At 43.9% G+C, this 19,772-nt stretch overlaps 1 protein-coding gene and 1 long non-coding RNA gene across 4 annotated transcripts in view; one reads left to right on the top strand and one right to left on the bottom strand.

Annotated features, from left to right (window-relative positions):
- Nucleotides 1–16,040, bottom strand: part of LOC121066760 — a 29,607-nt gene extending 13,567 nt beyond the window's left edge. Inside the window, exon 1 of the long non-coding RNA XR_005817946.1 lies at nt 15,604–16,040. This is a non-coding gene — a long non-coding RNA (uncharacterized LOC121066760). The remainder of the gene's footprint in view (nt 1–15,603) is intronic.
- Nucleotides 15,120–19,772, top strand: part of FOXP2 (forkhead box P2) — a 439,155-nt gene continuing 434,502 nt past the window's right edge. For 2 of the 3 annotated variants that reach the window (XM_040550418.1, XM_040550425.1), the window contains exon 1: nt 15,124–15,462. The gene's annotated coding sequence lies outside the window, so the exon portion shown is untranslated. Of the gene's footprint in view, nt 15,463–19,772 lie in introns of all 3 variants that reach the window. The other variant, XM_040550454.1, reaches the window with a different exon arrangement.

The following is a 19,772-nucleotide window of genomic DNA, read 5'->3' as shown; positions in this document are numbered from 1 at the left end:
TTTTTTTTTTTTGCTAGAAGTCCATTTTTTTCTTGCTTTAAGTCCAGTAAACTAATTGTTGCTTAATATGTACCATTTTCACCATTTTTCCTTGAATTTCATCATGTCTTCCACCCATAACATATCCAAATAATGGACATTTGCTATTATTAAGGCAATTCCTAAACTTTCTAAAAACAGTTTTTTGTTTGTTTGCTTGTTTGTTTTTTAAAGTCTTAGTTTTAGAACAAAGGAGAGTTCTGCATTAAGATTCTTTTTTTTATTTTATTTTATTTTATTTTATTTTATTTTATTTTATTTTTTATTTTTATTTTTATTTATGCCCTTTTAAAATTATTGTGCACCCCTAACTGGTTTTACTGCAGAATCCTTTACAAAAATGTCATAAAGTGGCAGACATGCTATATTGTTCTTTGGTTTGATTCATTTAATACTGCAAACTTTTCTGTTCCAATAGTACAGGCACTCTTTTCTGCGGGGAGGCATATGAAAAGTACCATCTATACAGAAAATCAAGGAGTTTAGGTAAGAATAAACTAATTATCCAAGTTGGAATTTTGACAAGACACTAAAATCAATATCACCACTTCCTTATACCAATGCAATGACGAATAAGTCACAGGGTAAGACTTTACTTTCTATATGTCATTGGAGAGAGACAATGCTTTCAGCATCAGTGTCTTCTGGCACTGGACACAGGGCTGGATCAATACTGACACCAGAACAGGAATGTCACCTGCCAGGATTTTTATAGCGTGCCTGGTTTAAAATAAATGAATAAATAAATAAATAGATTAAAGCACAGGAACAGCTCTCTGAAGGCTTTTCTTTCATTCCCAGACAACTCATAGAATTCCTCTGTGAACTTGGGCACTCCCTGTCTCTCAATTTGTCCTCTGTTTAATGGAAATAATAACACTTACTGACTTAACAGGATTTTTGAGTGATTCTACTTATTAATTTTTGTAAAAAGCTACAAGTCTTTTTGCTGGAAAGCAATATAAAAGTGCCGAGTTTTATTCATGCACTTATTAGTATCCTATATACTAGTGTACACTTAACAAACTAGTTGTGTTTGTAAAACAACTTCCAATGGTATACCTACGGTTTCTTCAGAATTTTATTTAATACATTATCTCCTACAAGCCTGGTTCAGAGACAGATATGCCATTACTAAGGTCTCTTTTGATTACTCAGGATCATAATGTTGTGTACTGATGCATTTGGAGTCTTTTGCTTTGATGGCTGCAAGGTACCTAAAGCTCAGTGTTTCAGCCTGGTCATTTCAGAGCTTTGCAAAATATAAAACCAGAAGTACCACCACAATCATATGGTCCAGCTTCTTGTATGGAGCAGACTGTTAGAGTTGCCTACGCTAATTCTTTGAGCTACAAACTGTCTTTTAGAAAAGCATGTTACAATTGCCATTAAGGATGTTAGGAAGTAGCTCACTCCAATTGGCAGAAATATGTATCCTCATTTCCGGCATGAATTTGTCCAGATTTTCCTATTTCATCATATTATTGTTAATTTAATGTATTTGCTAGATTTAGGAGTCCATAACAGAACCTTTAAAATTCCCTATGGTAACAGCTTAGAAGTTGTTTCAAATCAATCTGTAATATTCTAAACTGATAAAATAAACGGATTGAGCTCTTTGAGTCTTTTACCCTGAGGCATGATTAACAGTCCCCAAGTCATGCTTGTGACTTTTCTCTGAACTTCTTCAACAATATTCTTGAACCATGGACCCCAGGACTGGTCAAAATATTTCAATAATGATTTCATCAGCGCTAAATACAACAACAGTGTAATAACTCTCGACACCTATCTTCATTCATTATTCCTCTGATGCCTATTTATTAAACTCATATTAGACATTTGGTGCACTGTGTCATATTGGGAAATTATATGCAGATGACTATGAACTCTGATCCCCAACTCTTTTGAGAAGTATTGCTTTCGAGAACAGAGGATACAATATCTAATTACAAGCTGAAATGCTACTTCTTAGACTTTTAGTTATTTAAATATATATTTCACCATACTAATATTTATAATGTTTGGAAGTGATTTGATTACTCTCTGTTGGTGATGAGCCCCTGTGTTGACAGAGTCCTCCAGTCATTTTTATGTTTACAAACATAGGCTCTGATGATTCATCTCTGGCGATCCAGCTGGAGCAATTGTCAATGATTAAAGTTCCCGTTGATGGAAGAAGACTCTTTCAAAATGTGATCCTGTGAGAACTGTATAATTCTCCACTGGGACTTGCTAAGATGCTTTTCTGAATTCAACAGAGATAAGCAAGGAAGATGATCTCCTTTCTTCCACCAGATATAAACGTGCAAGTTACTGTTGAACAGAGACTATCCAGACCTTTTAAAAAAAAGGTGCTCAGTACCATCTTTTGGTATAGAAAACCACCACAGTTGAAGACCTTGTTGAGTGAAGATGAATTGTCATTCCTTTGTTTTACATTAGCCTGGCACTGATACTGTGTTAACATTTTTCTTGTATTATGAGAACATATGCAAAGACTGGGTAAAGTATTTTTACATTATCTCTGTAATGCTAAAAATTTCAGTTAAATCTCCCTAAACTATCTTTTCTTTTTTTCTTTTTTTTTTTTTTTCTTTTTTTTTGGCAAAGTAGACTATATAGTATCGGTGCCAGTGAAAACACTAGCCTTCCCCCTGCTACTGGTTAGAACATCCTTTCTTACCTCTTAACTAAAGAAATTCATAATATGGCATAATATGGTGAGTCTTAATTGAAAACTACCTCTAAAATTTACAGCCCTGTCACAAAAAAAAAAATAATAATAATAAAAAAAAAAGCTATAAGGTTTGGTTGAAAGAGACAAATATTTAGCCAAAGATGCTATTTAAACAAGTCTTACAAAGAATTACAGATTTTACAGAATAAGTAGGTATTTATTATTATTTAAAGTAAGGAGACTTTAATCTAGATAATCTCAAGATTTCACTGACTCATTGTCCCTCCAGCTCTTCTCAAGTAATAAATTGTTAGCAAAAAGCATTAAGTAATGAGAAGAGAGAGGAATTTTCAGTGGGTAGAAAAGGATAGGTCAATTTCGCTTCTTATTAGAAATGTTACATATATGATAAGTGCTTCTTTAATTCCATTTTGTAGTCCTCGTTTTTCTATGTATTATTCAGAGGTTAGATTGATTATTGTAGATATTTAGGACAAACAATTCTGGTTTTGCACAAAGCTTAATAGGACGTATTTGTCCCTCCTCTGAAATGTGCTCAGAGGAATTGTTGTCAGAACTAGTTACAGCTTCTTCTTTCTCAGCCTGCCCTGTCCTATCTTGCTTTGCTCCTCAGCTGAAGTTAGAACATAAAATAAGTTTGTGAACTCTATATGGTTCTAATTTATGAAGCTGGCTTTGGTCCCTAAGGGACCATATGCTGGCCAGAAATCATCACAATAAAGACACAGTTCATCTTCCCTCTGAATTTCCCAATCTTTCTTTTGCTTAACATGCTTTTTTGGACAAGACAGAAAGCAGTGGGAACCAGCTCCTCTGGTTGTACACCATTCGACAGTTCACTTCAGCCAGGGGAATTTCTACACTGGCATCTGTGACCAGATTCCAAGTTTCTTTACTGTTCAAAGACTGCAAAACAGTTGGGTCAAGGGGCAAAGAGCCTATCTGAATTTATTTTGCTTAAGCTTGAGGTCTGGTCTTGCTTAGCTAACAAGATCTCATTACATCATAGTCCATGCAGCTATGCCTTACAACGTGTGCTTTGGACAAGATGGTGAAAAGCAATTAAGCGAACACAAAGATTGCTCAGATTTCTTCATACTGAGATTTTTGCACCAAGTACTCAAGTTTTCAATCAAAAATTGATCAAAGAAGAACAGGAAAAAGAAGAGATGTACATTTCTTTAATACTAATACTTTTAGCTCGTGGGGAAGGTCATTTCCTTTACAAAAGAGGCTAGACTCTTTGTTTCATGGTGAAATTTTCCTCTCATATATGATGTTACAGAGAACTCAAATAAGAAAACAACAGATTTCTATCTGCTACACAGATATTTTGTGGGCAACCAAACTGTACATTTTTCATCTTATTTTTTTAACTAAACAAAACACAATATACTTGAAAATGTGCTGTTAGTGCTTTCATACTAGTGTTTCACACTTGCTTCAGCACATTGATAAAAAAGGAACAATATTTGCAAGACAGAAGCCAGCTAAGCTTTGAACCCAGATTTTTTCCATGCTATAATAAAGTGGTGCATCCTGCATGAATTAGTCAAACAGTGCTTCAGAGTAATAGGATGCATACTGTCAACAGTTATGGCTATGCTTGTTCCCTGGCTACAAATTACTGTTGTCCTCAAATTGGGCTGCAAGATCCATTGCAAACTAACTGAAATAGATTTTTTTTTACAATGCATGGTACAACACTGTCCTCAATGTGCAGGTGTTAACTACAATTGAAATTGAAATCTTAAATATTAATAATTATAAGACATTTCCTTTAGTGACATTTCCTTTCTGTTTATGAATACATCCTCCCACATGCCATCCCATACAGTGGTGTTCCCGAATTTTTAAACTGCCTGAAACAGAAGCTTGTAAGGAGTGGTGTGGTTGGTCCCATTTGTCTTCATGGGGTGTTAAAAACCTCATGATGACAATTCTGACCTCAACAGGGCTCATAGCCAGACCTGGCTGTTGTGATCATGGAACCTTAACTCGTATACAGCATATGCTATGAATTTTTCCTGAGTTAATTTTTATTTTAATGACAGTATATGCATAGGAAAATATTCACTCCTGTGATGAGGAGCCCATGACAGTATGTAAGAAATTATTCGAGAATGGTCTTATTGTTAAAAATGTTCCTCTGCATTGTAGTCTGAATTTGTCTCATTGCAAATGCCATCCTCTGGAATCTGTTATACCTTGTCTGTAACAGTGAGGACCCCTCTATTGCCAAAATATACTTCTTTGTGGGTATCGTGATACATGCTTTAAAATGTGTTTGAATTCTCGTTACTCTCCCATTAACCTTTTCCAAGTTTTAATCATCTCTCTTGTTGAACTGTGGACATACATTTCTTCTGATCATTGCACTGAGAACTGAGCAAAGATTTTGCTCAGTTGATTGTCATGATCCCTGTGGGTTTTTAGAAGAGCTTTTTTTTTTTTTTTTCCTTTTTTTCCTCCAACACAGGCCCTTTGTCTCACTCTCAGCTCCTCCCAGCACAAGTATCCAGCGCACATTTTGCATTCCCTTTTCCCATGTATCATTTTAGCATGTATTTCATTCATTGTTTGGGATTGATATCAGATTGACAAGCCCATCCGCACTGTCTTGTTTACCACTTAGAAATACAGTTAAAGCATTTGCATTCTTCCATTCTTTTTGGAACTTGCTTTGTTTTCCAAGATTTATTGGAAATCCATATTAATGGTAAAGCAAGAAGTGCATCTCACTCTTTTAAGACTCTTGAATGTCAATTATCTGTCTATTTATTTTAAAAACTCTAGCTTTTGTAACTGCTGCTTATTGTCCTCTTTTGTTGCTCTAAAATTTAAAACTATTTATTCACTATGTCTATGATCAAAAAATTCTGCTTTATCTTTATAATTTTTAATTCTGCCATCAGGTTTTCCTTATATGATATTGCCACCTAATTCCATTTTTTGGTGGATGCAACTCTTTGAGTTAGGACATGACAATATTAAATACCCATTTTATTAAGTTTGGGTTGAGTTTCCTCATTTTAACACAATTTTCCTTCCTCTGTCATTTCAGATAGGTAGTTAAGGTATTGCCAAATGATACGGTTCGATATTCTGCTCTGGACACCCCCTATTCCTCCATGAGGGCATTCGTGCATGAGTGTTTGTTTGCAAAGTGTTTTGACATGGAAACAGATGATGTAATTCTTCTAGTCAGCAGGGGTATTTATAGCACATATTATCCAAAATAAGTCTTTAATTTAGAAGGCTATTTTCTCCTATTCCCTGCACTCAGTTGAAAGATACCAAGGGGATTCAATGTATCCATGTGAATCTCCTGTCTCTTCTAAGATGGGAGAAGCCTAAAGAGACCACGTCATTCATAAAATAAGTGTGTAAGGAGGTATCTAAAATTCAGTTGTTTGGTTACCTCTCTCCTTCTTACTTCTGCTTCTCTCTGCCCTTTCCTGGGCAGATTAGGACATTCATTTTAATAATCCAATCACGCATATACATTGCCATCAGATTTCAGCCCAGCTAAGGCAAACTCAGCTCATAAATTAACAGTATCAATTTCTGTTCTTTAGCATTCAGGCTACCAACACTGATGTACAGACACTTAAAGATGTTGGTCTTTTGCTTTACTTTCAATACCTGAATTTCATACAAACTCAGTGTTTCTGTTCTGATATGAGGGTTAATTCACTGCTGAAGTTTCATAGTATAGTTGTTCACATATCCGTTGGTATCAGTGTGGACAGAGGGAGATGCTAGCAATGGACAATGCACAAACGGTTCAGGGTTGTTTTGGTGGTTAACCAGTATTCTAAGGTTTCTCCACAGTATTCTAAAGTGCTTTCAGACCTGTCTGGCCCAAAGGAATCTAAATCTTAATTCAGAATAACAACAACAAAATCCTTGATGTTTTTACATTTTTTGAAGCACCAAACTATTTCTCCATTTCTAGACTGTAGCTACACATTGTAAATGGTCAGCGATACACAGATGAACATATAGCAGTGTAACATTAATTTCACATATAAAGAATACAAGATGTATCTTGCTGATTTATTGCTCTTATTTATTAAAGACCTTGATATTTATTTATTTAGTCTCCATATACTTTGCAGTTAGCTGGTCAGAGTCACGGTGCAACCAGCAGTCTTTCTGTAGACTTTAGGTAATACTTGCGTCTGGTAAACTTTCAGGTAATGCTTATGTTAGGACCAGAGCAGGCCCTATTAAAATCCATGGATAAACTAGCAGATCATCTCCTAGAATAATCCCTCTTAAACCTTTATTACAGCAAGTAGCGCCAGTTCACCTGTTATATTAAATTCAATAAATTACAGTAAGAAGAATGCAGACATATGGGCAGTACAGGTAATTCTTCAAAAAGACAATTATTGTTTTTCCCTTCTTCAGCATAGATATATATGGGCCCAAAATCAAGTGTGTTATTTTGTTGGTTTTATTTATTTATTTATTTATTTTTATTTTCAACAAACTAAAAATACCAGAATTTATGTGTGTAGTACCTATAATTCTATAACTGGAACAATTTTTTCAGAAGTCAACATTGATTTAAGTACTCTTAAAGACAAAATTGTCAGATTTCCAAGATTATTGTCAAGATTATTTTCAATAATCTGATGTCTTTAAAAGGTGATGACTGGTGACTTCTGAAAATCTAACACAGAGGGCACTCATGAGTAGAAGAGCCATTTGTTTAATGAGATGTCCAAGCCTAAGATTCTCACCACCAACAAAGCACTTCAGAGAATGTACATGAAATTGCTGGATGGTTGGGCTGAGGTAAGAAGATGCTTATGGTTTGAGTAGATGACTCTGGAACATGCTTTCCACATGTCCAAGTAAGCTTCGGCTAGAGCCGCATCTTTGGAAATGTGGACCATCGGAGCTAGCGTCGTTCCTGCTTTAATTGGAATCAGGGTCCATGAGTTACTGAAATGATTTAGGAGTAGTTGCAGTTTGAGAACATGAAAAGACATTGTCTAACACTGGGAAAAAAAAAAAAAAAAAAAGACCATGTAAATTAAAGAATTCCTTTTAAAAGATTTTTTTTTTTAATTATTAAATGATTGGGTATAAAATTGCTAAACCTCTTGCCTCGATACAAATGTCCAAGGCTACAGATAACACTTCATTTCTTCACAAATCATTTGTTCTAAAAAGTGCTGTTTTTTCTGAGTCACTTATCCTTGCCTACTGCTTTGCTTCTTACACAATGAGTAAAATAACTGACAGATTAAAGTGCAGTGCTGTGATATCCAATTGTGTTGACTGTGCGTGATTCTACATTTCTGTGATTCTCCTTCTAGCTCTACTGGCTGTGCAGCTGTAGCAATAAAAAGCATGTTTTGCAGTTTAAGGAAAGTGACAAGTAGGATGCCGAGGGAGAAAGTAGTATTTTGTCATTTATCTGATTATAGTTTTGTACAAATTTGGAAAACAAGTTACTTTGCTGCTTCTATATCACAGAACTCTATAATTCACATCTACAAGACAGTATCTCTATTGCTTTAGAATATATATTCTAAGGTTGTGTCCCTGCAATCTCCTTAAATAAACCTAAAAAAGGGGCTTGTTTATTTAGTGTTCGACTAGCGTAAAACTCCTGTATCTAACCATATTGTTAACATCCACAGTCCGCTTTCAATTTACTTCACAAACCCGTGAATTCTACACAAGTGCTTGTGGGTGGAAAGATGACTACTTAATACATGTTAATTGGTGTGCGCATGACATAGAAATGGTTTCTAAAAAGACAGCTCTGTCCCCTACCCCTAAATACTGACAAAATTTCCAGAATGCCAGGAATGTTGTTACAGATGTGTAAATGCCATGAAACTGAATGCAATTTTGCATCTTTAATGTGGTCCTTGTGCCTCTGGTACCAAAGTAAAGCAGTTTCTTGATACAGCTGTAATTGCTGTTTGGTTACTAAATATATTTCCTTAAACATAAGAATGTTTGCTTTTTTTTTTTTTTTTTCTTAAAGAACTAGAAACTTTGTGCTCTTTTGGTATTATGAAATCATAGTTTAATATCAGTGCTGAAAACCATATTTGGGGTTGGAAGCAAACAAAATCAATCCTGTTTTCTTCTGTGAAGCTGAACCTAGTGTGCTCCCTCCACAAACTTCAGGTTCTGACAGATGGATTTCCACCCTGTGAAAGCAAGTCATAATCCATGGGCAACAAATACATGCTGCATGAAGACATCATGGGACAAGTGTAAGAGGCCTTGTGCTGCCTTACCGCTCATTTACTTCTACCAGCCCATGCACTTTGTTTTGAGTGAGGCTGAAGCAGTTCATCTGGAGGTGACACTTCCCGCAGCCCTGTAGCTTGGGGCAGGGACACTTTTGCATGCTGGAAGAGGAGAGTGGAAGCAACACAACAAATAAAAGCAGAAAATCTTCCTGTTAGGAAGACTTCTGTCAGCCTTAATGAAAAATTCCTGCAAGTCTCTGTGTTATGATTTGCTCTGAGGAAACCAAGAAGGGAAAAAAATGCAGATAAACGATCACAAGATAGAAAAGGAAAGGCCAGACCACAGATCTTGGTGGAACTTGTGAAGACCCAGTGCTTTATAGCCAGCACTGTATTGTCACTGCTGAGACTGCTTTTGCTGACTTTGTTTACCTGACTCCTAAAAGCAATCCCACGTAATCTATACCTCGAGTGAGGTGCCTGGGTTGCCTGCCCGTCATGGCGAGGAAGTCAGGGATCTCACAGGGGAATCTGCAGCTGTCACTTTTCTGAGAGACAGAATAGACAGCATTGTCTCAACTGCTGACCTTCTTGGGATTGCCATACCCTGTTATGTTGTGACTCAGATGTTGTTGTGTTCTTTTGGACATCGTGCTCATGGGGTCTGTTTTATAAAAGCAGCAGGTGTTCTCACCTGTTTTAAAACTTCCGGTTTTGCAATATCTTTGCAGTAGCTGCAATATATATATCTTAATAGAATAAATAAGTTGTTATGCTATTCTAATTGTTTCCTAGACCCTCCTCAGGCATAAACCATCAGTCGGCTCCCGTGACCTAAGCACTTGTTTTCAGCTGGCCCAAAGTGGGGATGCAGTGTCACTTTGCAGAAAAAAAAAAGGCTGAAGATGAACTGGAGCAGTGAGAGAAGTGTGATTACACAGCCCAGTGGGTAGGACACTTACAGAGGAAAGGGGAGGCTAGGGTCAGGCAAGGCTCTAAGGACTGGTTGGGCATTTTACCTAATTAAAAATTAATGCTCAGCTGCACAGAGGATGCCTAGTTTTAGGAGGTTGGTTTGGTTTAGGAAACATGCCAAGCTTTTCAACCCTACTGTGACAGTTATTTCGAGCAGAAGTGGCATCTTAGGAGCCAAAGGGGTTTTAGTGTCACCTTAGCAATGATAACTCATCAGAGGGCTAAAGAAGGATTTTGAAGATTGCAGCTTGGATTTAGGAGCCTACATTTTAGCAGCACCTTTTGCAATACCTAAACCTTACAGGTCAGATGCTAAATTTTCCAGAAGCCATGAGTTGTTTGTGGGACACACTGAGAACTATTGCTTATGCTTGTTTGTGATACTGCTCCAAGGGTTGTCCTTTGGAAACTTGTCTCAGTCTTAAAACTTTCCTCACCTTTGACTGAATAATGCTTTTATATATAGATGTGAAATATAAGGTAAAAAAAAAAATCAGCCATGTTTTTCCAATACATGAAATGGTTGAAGATTTGCACAGCTTATTGTTATTATGATTTTTCTGTATCAAAGAATCCAGGGAAGACTATCACAGTGCAACCCCTCCTTTTGGGGCAGCACTGTTAAGACAGCATACATAAGGCAGCATCCTGCTTTGTTTTTCTTTTCTCCAGCAACTCTAATTATTTTATTTTTAATTTTGGTTGCTGCTCTAATGCTTATTGAGTAACTTTAAAATGAAATTGTAATAAAACACACTTAAAGCTGTAGGCAGTCCAAACACTGAAATGATCTGCGAATTTTTGGACATAACTTTTTTACCAAACATTCCTAAATCAGTAATTGGTAGCAGTGGCCCAGCCATTTCTCAAAGCAGAGAACATTTCACAGGATTTATTTCTGCCAGAGGAATGTTAAACACTTCTCTCACCAATTCAGAAACCTTAGCCTTTAATGTTGACTCAAAGAGCTTAGTTGCTTATGAGAGCTTAGTTTACTACGGAGAAGGTGGAAAGTATTTTTTTCGGAATAATATGAAAATAGCTGTTAGACAAAGGAATACTGAAAGTGTTTATTGCCTGCAGGGTAATCCCACGTTTCATGATAGCCTAGAAAGTGGACATATAGCCTTAGAGGAAAAGGGTTTTTGCTCTTTTAACATGTCAAGAAGCTAAAGGGGGGACCCTCATCCTGAGCATCAACAGCTACTGGTAGGACAGAGGACATTTGAGTTTCACTGTGATGAGGAATCAGACAGGGAAACAAGATTTGTAAGAGCGTGTTAAACTGCCATCGCCCCCTAACAATAGCCACAGCACTGGAAAATGCCGACCGCTAATTACAGGATAAAACCGGTGAGCACTTGCAAAATGTCAGGCTGAAGACGGGCAAAAAGCCGCGAATTTCCACAGCTGAAGAACAACCTGGAAGTTGACTTTTAATGATAAAGCACTCCATACCGAAACCCATCTGGATCAATCCTTACCAAACGCCACATGCTTTAAAATAGGAGCTGTGGTAAAATAATGATAAGCCTGATGGTTTTCATCGCAGGGGTCTGTGAGCACCCACTTGCATGTCCCTTCCTACCCCACTCTGAGTAACAACTGACCTCTGAGACTCAAGGAAAACCTGGAAAATCCTAAAGGAAGCACATCTTTCTTGGTTCTTCACTACTGATGGCAAACGAGCACCCTGTAGGCCTGTTAGCTGAAGAACTGAGAAAGGGCTGAAGTGTGAGGGCAGCTCTCACCTGGTCAGCCACACAAAGCAGGTACAGTGCTCACACCGGGTAATGCAAAAGCATTTTGTGATTCCTCTGAGGATCTGTTTACAGCTCTTGACATTGTAGGAGGACTCAGAGGTAGCATTAGGACACACCAGCCTCATCCCTTATGTTATTCTATGTGCGTTTTCTTTGTGTTCCTTCTCAGGACCCAGCATCGCAGGATGGGTGCGCAGAACAGAACTGGAATCCCACAGCTGGCAACCTAGCTACAAGAACTCTTTATTTTTACTTAATTTAACCTTTTTGGCTTACGTTAGCTTTCTGATGAACTTTCTCCTGAAAACTGGAAGCTGTATGGGTGCTGGGCCGCTTCGGAAGGGCCACCATCCTTGGGCTGCCGGGGACCAGGCCGAGCAGCAGAGGCCGGACACCACAGTGAGGGGCTCCCAGCTCCAGCCCCGCCGGGAAAGCGAGAGCCGTAGGGAAAGGGGGAAAATATATATATATAAAAGTTGCCAGCTCTCATTAAGATTTATTGTACGTCTGAACTTTTGTAGTCCCGACGCTTAACGACAGATGGTGGTGTAACTCCACCAATTTTGTAACGTCTCCCTTCGCTTTGATGTTGTAATACAGATTCTCCTCGATTGGACTTCGGTTAAAACCAACATTTTCTGCACCTTCCAAACCGTCTCGGGAGCTGTGCACGGGGAGGAAGGGGAACAAACCTATTTAGAAGAGGAGCCTGTTTTCTCAGTCGCTTTATAAACAATCCTAATTGAAAGTGGCAATCTGATAGACACCTAACGCTGCCAGCTGCACAGAGAAAATACATTAAATTAATTAAAGGAAGACGGTTTCAAAGCGGTTTATTTGAAGCGAAAAATACAATACAACTGTGCAGATGAAATCTCGAACCGTAAACAGGAACAAATAAAACGCACCGGCCTTTTTCATTACAAAGCCAAGTTGTGTTTTTTTCCGCCGTAACCACCGCCGTAAAAATAAAAGAGTCGGCGAAGTGGTTGTTCGTTGAGCCCTCCTTTTTCGTGGCACTTGAGAGCCGCTCAGACCCGAGCAATGCCGACTAATTTAAGCAGCCAAGCGTCGTATTGTTCCCCGCGTGTTATTACCCGCTAGGCAGAGAGGCTGTCAGCGGCGGCCGTGTGAACGAGGGGGGATTTTTTACATCGCCTTGAAACAAAGCGGAGAGCTGCCGGGGGCTGCGGAGCTACCGCGGCTCGCGGGAGAGGAGGGAGCCCGGCTCGACGGCGGCGGCCCGGGACCGTGCAGGGCAGAGCAAAGCAAGGCAGGGCCGGGCAGAGCAGGGCACAACAGGGCATCCCGACCCGGGGCAGCCCAACCCGGGGCAGCCCCGGCGCCGCCGTGCACCTCCTCTCCCGTCCGGCCCTCCGCAGCCGCGGCGCGGGGTCGCCCGACGGAGCCGTCGGTGCCCGGCTGCGGGGCCGCGCCGCCGCCCGCGGGTTCCCCTCCGCCAAGCGCTGTGCTCGCCGCCCCTTTTCTCCGGCCGCGGCCTTGGGACGCCCCCCGCGGCCGGTTCCGCGGGGAAACCCGCCCGGCTCCACACGGGGACCGCGAGGCGCCCGCCCGCCGCCTCAGGGAGGGGGGTGTCGGCTTTGGGCCCGCGCAACTTGCGCCTCCGCGGAGCCCCGTGGCCGAGCCGGTTCATCCCACCGGCAAGCGGAGCCCGCGGGGGGCGATTTCGTTTGCAGGCGCCGGGGAGCGCGGCGGAGCGCCCCGCACGGGTCCCCCCCGTCCCGCACCGTCCCGGGGCCGCGGGGGGATGCTGCCCGCGGCCACCCCGTTCCGCAGACCCCAGCCCCTCGGGGGACACGGCGGGCGCCCCCCCGCAACCGTTGCGTTGGCAAACTGGCGAGAAATAAAAGCGGCCGGGGTGTAGCGGCAACGGCGGCGGCCGAGGTGTGCGTGAGATAGGGCTGAGGGCGGTGGGGGGGGCGTAAGGGAGAGTGGGAAGCGGGAGGTGGGGGGGGGAGACAAAAGAGTTGCAAGTAGCAAATAAATATATTTTACGACCACCCATCGGCAGCGCCGCGCCCCCGCGGCAGCCTGCCCCGGCGGTGAACTTTCACCTCCCGAACCCGAGCTCGCCCCATTGGCCGGCCCCGCCGCCGCCCCGCACGGGCCCCCCCGCAGCCGCCCCGGCCCCCTCCCGGCGGCGGGGCCGGGGCCGGGAGGGAGCCGGGGCGGCCCCGTTCGCGGGGGGCCCCCGCGGAGTTGCCGAAGTTGCGGCGGCTCCGCCCCCGCGGCAGCGGCCGTGCGGGAGCCGGGGGGGGGGGCGCAGTGCCCCCGGTGGGGCCGGCCGGGAGCGAGCAGCCGAAGCGAAGTTATTATAATAATTATTATTTTTTAATTCGTCCCGTGGTTAACGCCGAGCGGCGGTGCACGCAGGAGAGCTTTTCGAATGCGAAAAGTGCCGGGTGGAGGTTAGGGCGCTGGGAGCGGGAGGATGCTTGAATTACAGCGCAGCCCGCTTTGTTAATTTGCTGATGTACCTGCGGGGCGGCAGCGGGATTAAGTGCCCGGCCTCGAGCGCCCGGCCATCGCGGGGGCCCGCAGCACTCCTCCCGCTTCTGGCCACGCTGCCAACTGGTGTCCACCCCCAAACCCCATCCTCGCTCAAAGCGCGGGGACACCTTTAGGATCTCGGGGGCGGCCGGTTCCCTCGGGGGGGGGGGTCTTGCACCTTGCCGCGGCCCGTCGGGAGGGGAGAGAAAGTTTCGGGAAGCGGAGGGGCGAGGATGCGGGGGGAATGCGGCGGGAATGGGGGGACTCCCACCCGCATCCTCATCCCTCCTCCCCTCCACGGCGCCTCCCACGCGGGTCCCTACCCCCGTGCACGGCCCGCGGCACGTCGAGGGCTGCCAGCAGGCTGCAGCCACTCGGCACTGCCAGCACAACACCCGGCTTTGTTTTCTCCCCGTCTGCTAAACTCGTTGTGTCTAACGGAGCAAAAAAGCGGGGGGGGGGGGGGGGGGGGAGAGAGGAGAAGAAGGAGGGAGGGAGAGAGGGAGGGAGGGGGGAGAGGGGGCGGGGAGGGGAGAGCAAACAACTTCCCCGACGGTTTGTTTACACAGCAGGTGGACCCGACGGCGGAGGGCGGCTCGCAGCGACCGCGCCGCCGGGGCTCGGCCGGGGGAGGCGCGGAGCGGAGCGGGGCGCGGCGGCCGGAGCAGGGCAGGGCAGGGCAGGGCAGGGCGCAGCGCGTCCCGTCCCGTCTCGTCCCGCCGCACTTTTGGCTATTGCCATCTTCCCCCCCCCGCCCTTTCCTCCCACCACCACCCCGCGCATTATTAGCACTCCTGTGCAGGCCACTTCGCGATCATGTGAGGGCTCCCTCTTCACTCCTCTTTTTCTCTCCGAAGGAGTCGGTGTGTGTGTGCAGCGTTTTTTTTTTTTTACTTTCCCTTTTTTTTTTTTTTTTTTTTTTTTTTTTTTTTTTTTTTTGCATTCCCAACAAAACACATACACACAGGCGGCACACTTCGCACACAGCCAGACCCCCGCACGCCGGGGGAGGGAGGGAGCGAGGCAGCGGCAGGCAGCGCCAGCCTGCGGGAGGGGCGCCAGGCACCGCACCCGCGGAGGGGCCCCCCCGGCCGCCCCCCCACCTCCCGGCCCGCTCGGCCCGGCGGCGGCAGCGGCGGCTCCGCCCGCAGAGACTTTGCATGTGCGCGCCCGTGTGCGCGGCTCCGCTCGCCCTTTTTCTCTCGGTGTCAGCTCGTCGGGACGCCCTGCACGGTGTCTCCTCCCGGTAAGTATTCCCCCCCACACCCCCCGCCAACCCCCCGCACACACCCGTCCCCTCCTCCCCCCGCAATCCGGTGTGACTCGCTGCTTCCCCCCGCTCTCTCTCCCCCCCCCCTCCCACCCCCAGGCTCCGTTGCTCACTCACTTGCCGCGGGAAAGTTTGGCCGGTGACATGTGTCAGCTCCCCCGGCGCCCGGGGGCACCGCTCCCGAAAACGCACCGCATGCGGGGGGGCCGCTGAGCCGCGGGCGGGGGGGGGGGGTGCCGCTGCCCCGGCCGGAGTTTGGGCTGAGCCGGAGTTTGGGCTGCGCCCGGGTCCCTTTCTCTGCACCCCCCCCCCTCCGGTCTCAGCCCCACTTTCCCCAAATCTCCCGGGGCTGCGGGGCCGAGCACCGCCGCTGCTCCGCACCCGCGCCCCCCCGGCCGCCCCCCCGCGTAATTAAAACCAAACAACCTGTAGCCTTCCCGTGCGGGGCCAGAAGTGCAAGGCAGAGAGGGCTCGGGGCCGGGCTTCTCAGGGAGCGTTTCCAGGGGCGGCTCGGCCGTCCTCGCCTCGCTTCCCCGTTTGTGTTGTTTTTCTTTCTTTTTTTTTTTTTCTCTCCCCCCCCCCCCCCGTTTTTTTTTTTTTTTTTTAAGACCTCCCCAGCAGACAGCCGGGGTGAAGAAACGTGTCACGTTTCTCCTTTGTGTGCTGCTTGCCTGCCGGAGGGAGAAGCGAACAGCCTTCCCCCCCCCCACCTCCGCCGCCTCCCTCCCGTCCTCTGAGCGCGGAGGGGAGGCCGGGGCCCCCCTCCCGGAGCCGGCCGCCCCCTCGGGGCTACCCCGGGGCGCCCCCGCTGGCTCGGGTGGGGAACCGCGGGGCCTCCTGCGCCTGCCGACGGCTTTCGCCCCCTCCCCTTATACCCCCCCCCCCCCAAAAAAGACAAAAAAAAAAAGCCTAAAACCAAGGATTAATAAATAATGCTGCTGGAGCTGCGGAGTTCCGCAGGCGGCCTCCGTGGCTGGTGCGTGGGGGCCTTGCCTTGAAATTGGCTCTTGAAATTCAAGAGGTCCGCGGGACCTGGAAAGTTTTGAAAGTTTAATTTTTTATTTTATTTATTTATTTATTTATTTATTTATTTATTTTTTCGGAGAAGGGAGACCGCGGCGGTGAGGCGTGCCCTGAGGTGTTTGCTTTTCAAGTCGGGAGCGCCGGGGTAAGGACGAGGAGGGGAGGGAGAGGCGAGCGCCGTGCCCGCCCCGCCGCCTGCCTGCCCCGCAGCGCGCTGCTTGCGCGCCCCGCGGAGCGCTCGGCCTCTGCCCGCAAAGCCGCTGCCACCCAGCTGCGCTTGCACGGCAAAGGTAAAGACAGCCCGCTAGGCGATTTTTTTTTTTTTTTTTTCACCCCGCGGATGTCAGGTTCAGGAGGCTGCGGGCCCGTTTCCCAGCGCAGCCCCTGGCTGGGCACTGGTGAGGTCCCAGGATGGGGTTGCTGGCATGGGGTGCAGGCTGGGTTGTGTGCGGGCAGGGTTTGTTGGCAGGAGAGCGTTCTTTCAGACCTCGCAAGAGCAGTCCGGAGAGAGGGCGCGCTGCTGCTCTGTCCTCAGGGGAAAAATAATCTCAAAAGTCCCTAAATTTATTCTATCATCGTCTGTACGTACATAGTACAGAGCCGCAGATGGAAGCACACGCAGTAATCGCTACCTGGGAATCGCTTCTATTTTGACAAAGCCTCATTTGTTTATATACTTTCTTAAAGAGAAAAAACACAGAAGGTCCCCTTCCAAAGAGGATTTCCCCTGGTCTTTTCCCTGCATGAAAGCCCCAATCCAAAACTCCCTCGAGTCAGCAGGAAGCTTTCTGTTGACATCAGTGGGAATCACTGCGTTGACTCGATGCCCTTGGATCAGGCCCTTGGAAATCTCGTTACCAATGTGGGACTAGGAAGTTGTGCGCTCTGTCTGTGCTCCCATGTTAATTTTTTTGGGGGAAAAAAGAAGTCAGATAAAGTTTAAGAGATTATGACACTTTTTTTTTTCCTGTGCTAGGTAATTTAAAACCATTAAGGAAAAACATTACTGCTAGTAATATTACTCTAAAGAAAATATGATTAATTATTAAATCCGCTTCTCTAATGCTACACTAAGCCCTTTTGAGTGAGATATAGATTTTAGTGTTCAAATTAGTATTTATTTTTAATTTAAGGCTTTCCCTGACTATAATAATTTGTTCGTATTTAGTATAGATATAGAAAAGATGCCTATTTTGCACTTAAGCACTGTTTTAATGTTATTCTTTCAAAACAGTAGTGTTCTGTAGCATTTTTGTATACTTAAATCATTTGTTTAACTGTTTGGAATAGTAAATTACTAAATAGTTGAGGGAAAGGAAACAGTGTTTCAAACAGAGCATTCCCAAAATACATAAAGTAACCTTCATGCCAATTCATAGGTCACTTAGTGACATACAAAATGATGCATAATTAACTATTCTGATTTATTTTAATACCTAGGACCTGAAATAGGCTGCTTCATGTGCGGCCTTACTAGTGTAGGCTGTAAGATGTAACAGTAACGTTAACCTGCAAGCTTGAGAGCAGAATCAATTGTATAAATATTTGGGTATTTCTTTGTTTTCAGTTTAACCTCAGGGATTCTTAGGTTTTGTCACAAGACCTGTGTTTGAGTAAAGTGTTGGTAACATTTGGAAGAGGAGAAAAATTAAATGTTTTGTAGCTTTCTCTTTAGTGTAAATTTGTGTAAAATTACCAAAGGTTCTGTAAGGAGCAACCTAATTAGTGTTTACAGAGTGTGAGGAAGAGTAAAGCAAGTATGTTGAGCTTGGGCTATTTCAATTAATCAATACATGGCACTATTTTTAAACCTCAGTAGGGTCTGTACCATAGCTGGGTGTTGAGTTATAGAGATTTTTGAAGTGACTGATTTTTTTTTAGTAATCATCTGTTGCTTAATACATTTTTAAGCTTTCTGTAATAAAATGCACCGAAACTATCATTTTAAGATTAAAGTTATATTTTCTCAGCAATGTTCTTGATGGACTTTAATTATTTTAAAATATTACTGTAGCATAGGCTTTGTTTTCTGGACTGGTTTACATGAACTAGAATAAGCTTTTTATATTCTGAATATACCTGATTCAGCATTGCATGCACAGGAGTTATTCAAGGCTAGTGGGCTGAAAACAATAGAAAACTTCTGAGATCTGATCCGTGCTGTGGCAGTGTTTTGCTATGTGCCATTGAAAATGTCACTTAACCTCTTTGTTTTTTATCGTCAAAATGTGAGGACTGGTATTTATCTATCTTTCTGATAGTGTGATTAATTAATATTTCTTGAATTCTGAGGGCCCTTTTGTTCTATTTCTTTTTTTGCCAGGTTTATTTTGGAGAAATTTAGTTCCGATAGTGGTTTAAAAAAGAATGGTTGGTGGGAGTCACCATGTTTTTTCTTTGTGAGTCAGATCATGAAGAGGTCACTTGCTTGTAGGGATTGAAAATGATTTAGGACATAGGTCACTGAGAAGTACTTATGGAGTGATTTTGACTGGAGAAAACTGCAAATCACCCTGAAACTCAAAAATGCTATCAACATGGTTACGAAATACTAATTTCTGGTACAGTTCAAGTGATTACTCTTTTTAAACTTTGTGGCAGCTAGTGGGTTTAGAAGTAATGCGAATTATCTATTTTTTCACTGCCACTGTAGCATACCTCTCAACTAATCCTCATTGAAAGGAATGCTTGTCATTTAGATTCCCGTTATCCATCCTATTTTGATCTGAAATCTTTCTTGTTTGCATGTGTAAATTAGTGGCACCACCAGAAAAATTGAGTAAAAAAAAGATGAAATTATAGAACAGGTTAGCTACAGTAAAGTAACCTCAGTATCATAGTTCAGCGTTATTTGTTTGGAGGTTTGCTTCCACATTTGCTCTGTCACAGAATGAACATACTTACCTTAGTGCGAGTGTTTCCAAGGCTAGTTTTAAACTCAAATTTCAAAACTGCTAGGTTGGCATAAAAACAAGGAGCAGTCCCACAAGTCATTTAACACTGATAATCTTTTCTTCTCCTTTTTGAGGCTCTCAGTAGTTTAATGACACTTACTACCTTTTTAAATCTTCCAAGATGTATACTTCAAATTATAAGAGGCATCTGTATCCTTTGATGCAAGATTTGCATCTGTTTTGGCTTTTCTGCTTGCTATTTTTTTTTCTTTCCATTTCTGCTATATTTGCATTTTAAGGGCAAGACAATGTTTTGTGTCAGGAAGCTGGATTTAAAAGTGCCAGCAATAGCTTGTCTGTGCTATCATC

This window comes from Cygnus olor, chromosome 1 (assembly GCF_009769625.2).
Source record: "Cygnus olor isolate bCygOlo1 chromosome 1, bCygOlo1.pri.v2, whole genome shotgun sequence".
Classification (NCBI taxonomy): domain Eukaryota; kingdom Metazoa; phylum Chordata; class Aves; order Anseriformes; family Anatidae; genus Cygnus; species Cygnus olor.
This window is presented reverse-complemented; position numbering and strand designations above follow the sequence as displayed.